Consider the following 6,277-nt stretch of genomic DNA (forward strand, 5'->3'; position numbering starts at 1 on the left):
GAAATATTTAACATTCCTAAGTAAATATAATAAATAAATATAATAATTATAAATAAATGCATGATATTTTAGGTTTTGTAATAATTTTTATATACTACATGAACTGCTTAGGGCCTCAGTCAAAAGAGAAAAGCAGGCTATAAGTGTATATATATATATATATATACACACACACACATATATGAATGAGATATTATTTAACACTCTTATTGTGATATGTATTATACTGTTTTCTAATGTGAGCTGCTTTGAATCTTGGCCAAGAGAGAAAAGTGGGATATAAATAAATATAATGATTTATTTATTTACTACATTTATATTCCGCTCTTCTTACCCCGAAGGGGACTCAGAGCGGCTTACAAATCAAATATACAAACAATATATTATTAGCATAGCACAATATAAGCATTAAATTACTATATTGTACTATATCATTATATGGTAATATTATTAGTAATATTACGTTTAATATATATAATTAATATATTGTGTTATTAGTATAATATTGTATTACATTATAATAATATAAGTACTATATACAATATATTATATATTTATAAATTATTGTATATTATATATATAATGTATATAAAATTAGCATAGCATGTTTATATTATTATACTGAAGGGGAAAACAAAGGCGCATCAGCAGCTTTGGCAAATAAAGCCTCTAGCAAATCAGGATATATGGGATTTTCAGTCATTAGAAAATCTCACTTAAAATCACATCTCTCTCAATACTGTATGTCAAGAGCTGCTTTTGGTAAATATTATATTAATGTATAAATATATATAAATATGTATAATATTATATTACACAACATGGGTATATTATTACCCTATTCATTTATATTCACACATATACACAATAATAATATAAATAATATAATATATGTGTGAGTCTAAATAGTGTAATAATATACCCATTACAATGTTATGTAATATTTATACATTAATATAATATTTACTTTTATCTCTTGACTGAAGCCAAAAGCAGCTCTCAACATTAAATAAAAATAGTAGAATATACACAATAACCATGTAATATATATAATTATACTTTCAAATTTTAATGCTGAGAGACCAAAAGTAAATATTAATGTGTGTGTTATATAACATTGCAATGGGTGTATTATTAAACTATTTACACTCACACATATATATTACATTGTTATTGTTAATATTATTATACTTTTTAGTTTATGTTGAGCGATTTACACTTTCCAAAAGTAAATGTTATATTGTGTGTGTAGTACAGTAGAGTCTCAGTTATCCAAGACTCGCTTATCCAACGTTCTGGATTATCCAACACATTTTTGTAGTCAATGTTTTCAATACATCGTGATATTTTGGTGCTAAATTCGTAAATACAGTAATTACAACATAACATTACTGCGTATTGAACTACTTTTTCTGTCAAATTTGTTGTATAACATGATGTTTTGGTGCTTAATTTGTAAAATCATAACCTAATTTGATGTTTAATAGGCTTTTCCTTAATCCCTCCTTATTATCCAACATATTCGCTTATCCAACGTTCTGCCGGCCCGTTTATGTTGGATAAGTGAGACTCTACTGTACATAACATTGTGATGGGTATTTCATTACACTATTTGAATTTTATCATTATTTATTTACCCTATTTATACCCCACCTTTCTCTACCCAGAAGGGGACTCAAGGCGGCTTTCATATGGCAACTATTCAATGCCCCAAACACATACAAAAACATAAGCTTAAAACATTCAGAAATATTGCATTCAACACTAAAATAATAAATAATACAATATTATAATATTTAGTACATGTATTACAATATGGTATGATTCAGAATCTAAATACTTTTCAGTCCGTGGCTGCTGCTCCTCACTCGCAATTTATACCATTATTCGTGTATTTTTAATACTAAATAGTATATATAAACATTATTGACACCCTATTTGACGTTATAATATATAGCATCCATTTAGGATACTATTCAGTATAATAATTCAGGAATAATGGCGATATGAGCAGCCAGCGAGGAGCTTCAAGCGCGCGTGATTCGGCGGCATTCGCCATCTTGGTTCTCGGCCTCTTCGCTGACGTCGCGGCCTCCATGATGTGGAGCTTTTTGGCGGGAAGCGGCTGCCGAGAGCCGCGAAATGGCGGACGCCGCCGCGGAGGAAAATCTCGCGAGAGCGGCAAAAGGCGGGGGTGGAAAAAGGGGCGGGAACCAGACGAGCGAGGGGGCGGGGCCAACGCTAGTGTCGTCACTCAGAAAGCTGGCGGGAGGGAAGGAAGGAAAACCCGGAATCCGGAACCATGGAATGGAGCTTCTGGAAGAAAGGGTAGCAATATATACTAAAAGTGTCCTCCAGTTTGTAATTTTGAATTAATTTTTTTTAAATTGCACTATTTTAAAAAATGTTTATTTTTTGTAAATTGCGCTCTTTTAAAAATGCATACTTAACAGTTTGTAATTTTTGGATTTGTGTATAATTTTATATTTAAAATGCATATGCTTTTCTAACTGCAGGATTCTGGATTTGTTTTGCCAAAGGCTTTCATGGCTAGAATCACTGGGTTGCTGTGAGTTTTCCGGGCTGTCTGGCCATGTTCCAGAAGCATTCTCTCCTGACGTTTCGCCCACATCTATGACAGGCATCCTCAGCGATTGTGGGGTCTGTTGGAAACTAGGCAAGTGAGGTTTATATATTTGTGGGATAATGTCTAGGGTGGGAGAAAGAAAGAACTCATGTCTGTTTGAGGCAGGCTCAATGCTATGAAATTATGGGATTTGTAGTTTGGCGAGGCAGAGGAGGCTAAAGATGTGTATATTTATAAGTGTATTTTAATGAACGTCTAATGTATTTAATTTTAATTGATTCGCAATATTATTTATATATATATATATATATATATATATATATACATTTTATATAATATTATATAATATATATATAATATTATTTTATATATAATATATTTTATATATTGATTCACAATATTATTTTAAAAATATTATTTTTATATATGTGCTTTTATTGTAAGCTGCCCTGAGTCCCCTATTGGGGTCTGTAATAAATAAATAATAAATAAAGACTGCAGAAACCCAAACTCCCAGGATCCCATAGCATTGAGCAGGTGGAAGTGGGATCAAACTGCATTAATTCTGCAGTGCAGATGCACCCAAAGAACCTTCATTCTTTGTTGACTTTGACTTTCTTTGGGGAAGGTTTGCCGTGGGCTTTGTTTGAGGCTGAGAGAGTGTGATTTGCGTAAGCACGGGTTTCTTTAGCATCCAAACTGCTCTATTGGCCTTGTGTGTGTCTGCAGGTCTGGGATTAATGTGATTAGACCCCAACTTCTTCAACCACTGTTGCTGAATGCTATTGAGTTGTGGGATTTGTAGTTTCCCAAGGCCCTTTCTCCTTCTCTGCCAAACTGCAAAGCCCATGACGGGCTGCCTCCCATCCAAGTATCATCCGGGGCAGACCCTGCTAAGCTTTGGTTGGCCTTCGGGGCCATTTGTTTGTGTGTTTTGTTTAAATCTTTCCGGTTTGTCAATGAAGGTAATTAAAGTTATTTTCTTAACCCAATTTAAAAAGAACCCAGTGTCAAAAAATATACCGTAGAGTCTCACTTATCCAAGGTTCTGGATTATCCGAGGCATTTTTGTAGTCAATGTTTTCAATACATCATGATATTTTGGTGCTAAATTCGTAAATACAGTAATTACTACATGGCATTATTGCGTATTGAACTACTTTTTCTGTCAAATGTGTTGTATAACATGATGTTTTGATGCTTAATTTGTAAAATCATAACCTAATTTATGTTTAATAGGCTTTTCCTTAATCCCTCCTTATTATCCAACATATTCGCTTATCCAACGTTCTGCCAGCCCGTTTAGCTTGGATAAGTGAGACTCTACTGTAGCATCCAGGGCAGACCCTGCTTAGCTTTGGTTGGCCTTCGGGGCCATTTATTTTTGTTGTTAGTTTAAATCACTCAGGTTTGTCAATGAAGGTAATTAAAGTTCTTTCCTTAACCCAATTTAAAAAGAACCCAGTGTCAAAAATACAGTAGAGTCTCACTTATCCAACGTTCTGGATTATCCAACACATTTTTGTAGTCAATGTTTTCAATATATCATGATATTTTGGTGCGAAATTCGTAAATACAGTAATTACTACATAGCATTACTGCGTACTGAACTACTTTTTCTGCCAGATTTGTTGTATAACATGATGTTTTGGTGCTTAATTTGTAAAATCATAACCTAATTTGATGTTTAATAGGCTTCTCCTTAATCTCTCCTTATTATCCAACATATTCGCTTATCCAACGTTCTGCCGGCCCATTTATGTTGGATAAGTGAGACTCTACTATATATATAAAACGCAGCTAAAGGCAGGAATCGGTGTAAATGGTTAAACAACGACGTGCCCAAAGGACAAGGGCTTTCCCTTGGCATCTAAACGCATTGGGATGACCTCAGGTGACCCCCCTCTCGGACTCCTGTTTGGAGGCCACAGGGTCATCCGAGGACAACAACGCTTCATTGCATTTACCAGCCCATGACGAGATCAGGATCAATGTATAAACAGTTTTGTTTAGCTTCATAGACTCCTAGAGTTGGAACAGACCTCGTGGGCCATCCAGTCCAACCCCATTCTGCCAAAAAGAAGGAAAATCGCATTTAAAGCACCCCCGACAGATGGCCATCCAGCCTCTGCTTAAAAGCCTCCACCACACTCCGAAGCAGTCAGTTCCACTGCTGAACAGCTCTCTCTCACAGTGAGGAAGTTCTTCCTAATGTTCAGCTGGAATCTACTGTAGTTTGAATCCATTGTTCTGTGTCCGAGTCTCTGGGGAAGCAGAAAACAAGCCTGCTCCCTCCTCCCTATGACTTCCTCTCACATTTATACATGCCTATCTTTTCTCCTCTCTCTCTGGCTTCTCTTCTGCAGGCTAAACATGCCCAGCTCTTTAAGCCGCTCCTCATGGAGTTTGTTCTCCAGACCCTTGATCATTTTAGTCTCCCTCCTCTGGACACATTCCAGCTTCTCAACATCTCCCTTCAATTGTGGTGCCCAGAAATTGACACAGTATTCCAGGTGTGGTCTGACCAAGGCAGAATAGATGGGGAGCATGACTTCCCTGGATCTAGGCACTAGGCTCCTATTGAGGCAGGCTAAAATCCCATTGGCTTTTTTAGCCGCCACATCACATTGTTGGCTCATGCTCACCTTCCTCCCTGTTGAAGTTCATTGTGTTACTTTTGGCCAATCATTTCCCTAATCTGTTAAGATCGTTTTGAATTCTGCTCCTATCTCCTGGAGTATTGGCTCTCCCTCCCAATTTAGTCCCATCTGCAAACTTGATGATCATGCCTCCTCTGTGTTGTGACTCAACTGGAACCTCAGAATGACTCTGATGAGGATGATGGGATTCAGGTTCACAATCAGGTTCAAAATGTCCCTGTTGTAGAAGACGAGGAACAGGGAGTGCAAGTTCATTTTCCCACAGCAAGGAATGATGTTGATGATATTGAAACTAGCCAGGTGCAAATGGACTTGGGAAAGGAGGACAGTTCTCAGTCTGATAATGAGGCTCAGCAAACTAACGAGCAGGCTGACCTTGACTTAACAGGTTCCTTAGATCGAGCTGACCGTTTGGAATTCAGGGTTCGTAGGAGTGTGAGAATTGCAAACAAGAGGGAGGTTAGAGGCCAGAGAAATGCTTTCATGCTTTGCAAAGGGTATTAAAGCAATGTGTTTGGAGACAAACTTTTGTCAAAACAACTTTCGTTTAACCAAGCAAGCTCTCATTTTCCTGGATTACCTTGCAGCTTTTGTGTTCATGTTCTTGGGACTTTGTCATACTCTATGGGACCTTGTTTATTCCTCGTGATTTCTGTATTTATTCCCTATGGCTTTATTTTGTAACCATTTTTTGGAACTTTACTTTTGTTTTTAGAGAACCTTTTATCTTCTATTTTCTAATAAATTAAAAAGAATTCAACCTGTGTGCAGTTTGGTGTATACAGCAAGGTGAAGCTAACCTGAGGCGCGACACTCTGCATCTACCCAGCTTTTGCCCTGAGAAATTTGTATATGACCTTGGTTATGTAATTATATAAAGTAGAGCGCAGCCGAAGCATCTTTTGCAGACTTTTACCCTAGCACTCAAGACCTGGCTCTTTACTAGAGTTTTTATTTTTGTTAATTTTATTAATATTTGTATGTATGTATTTTTATCCTTTACAATTTTATCTTGTAAATCGCCTAGAGC

The 6,277-nt window shown here is 36.4% G+C and overlaps 1 long non-coding RNA gene across 1 annotated transcript; it reads left to right on the top strand.

Annotated features, from left to right (window-relative positions):
• The first annotated feature begins 2,034 nt into the window (after positions 1-2,034).
• On the top strand, positions 2,035-6,007 carry LOC134297921 (uncharacterized). The gene is made up of 2 exons (XR_010004895.1): positions 2,035-2,328; positions 2,517-6,007. It is a non-coding gene; the product is annotated as an uncharacterized LOC134297921 (long non-coding RNA).
• Positions 6,008-6,277: the final 270 nt, after the last annotated feature.

Source organism: Anolis carolinensis, chromosome 3 (genome assembly GCF_035594765.1).
Source record: "Anolis carolinensis isolate JA03-04 chromosome 3, rAnoCar3.1.pri, whole genome shotgun sequence".
NCBI classification, from domain to species: Eukaryota; Metazoa; Chordata; class Lepidosauria; order Squamata; family Dactyloidae; genus Anolis; species Anolis carolinensis.